General features: G+C 49.8%; 1 protein-coding gene across 1 annotated transcript in view; it reads left to right on the top strand.

The window, feature by feature from the left end:
* The window catches only part of GRIA1 (glutamate ionotropic receptor AMPA type subunit 1), a 298,513-nt gene that overhangs the window by 716 nt on the left and 297,136 nt on the right, over window positions 1-661 (top strand). The gene's annotated exons all lie outside the window — the stretch shown is intronic.

The following is a 661-nucleotide window of genomic DNA, read 5'->3' as shown; positions in this document are numbered from 1 at the left end:
GGGCGTTGCCCAGTATAGGCTGCTGTGCTTGGCTATCTAAAACTGTGCCTTGAACTTAGCTGCCGGCGAGGGGAGGGGGCTTCTCCTGATCAGATGAGGGGCAGAGGGGAAGTGTTTACACACACGCGCACACATACACACACGCCACTCACATCTCAGGCATGAGCATGTGAAATGGAGGAACCATCGCTTTGGAGGAAAAAAAAATCAGACTGTAGCTCGGAAAGGGGTGGTGGGTGTTTAAGGAGTTAACACTATCGCTTGGTAGATGGTGTGTGATTTCACTTATTTACAGAAATATGTAAGGGGTGTGTATTTATGCGTGTGCTTATATATTAAATATGCATATATATGCTGATCGAAGGAGGCAGTGCTTCTGTAGCTGGAGGAGGGGAAAGAGACCCTCTGAAAGAAAGAGTGAAAGGTGCCAAGCTTATTGCAGCCACTGAAATAATGCCAGAAGTCCCCCCATAAGGTGGGGGGACCCCTCTCCTCTCCTGCTCTGGACCCCTCTAATTGCCTCTCTTTGCAGTCTGCCATGCTGGGCTGGTGGTCTACACTCCCCCAATCCTGGAACTTTCTAGCCTGCCTTTTTTTCTGTTCCTTCAATTGCCCCCTCTTCTTCGATTTGCTGCCCACAGACATCGCCTCCGTTTTCCAC

This window comes from Tupaia chinensis, unplaced genomic scaffold (genome assembly GCF_000334495.1).
Source record: "Tupaia chinensis unplaced genomic scaffold, TupChi_1.0 Scaffold147369_1, whole genome shotgun sequence".
NCBI lineage: Eukaryota > Metazoa > Chordata > Mammalia > Scandentia > Tupaiidae > Tupaia > Tupaia belangeri.
This window is presented reverse-complemented; position numbering and strand designations above follow the sequence as displayed.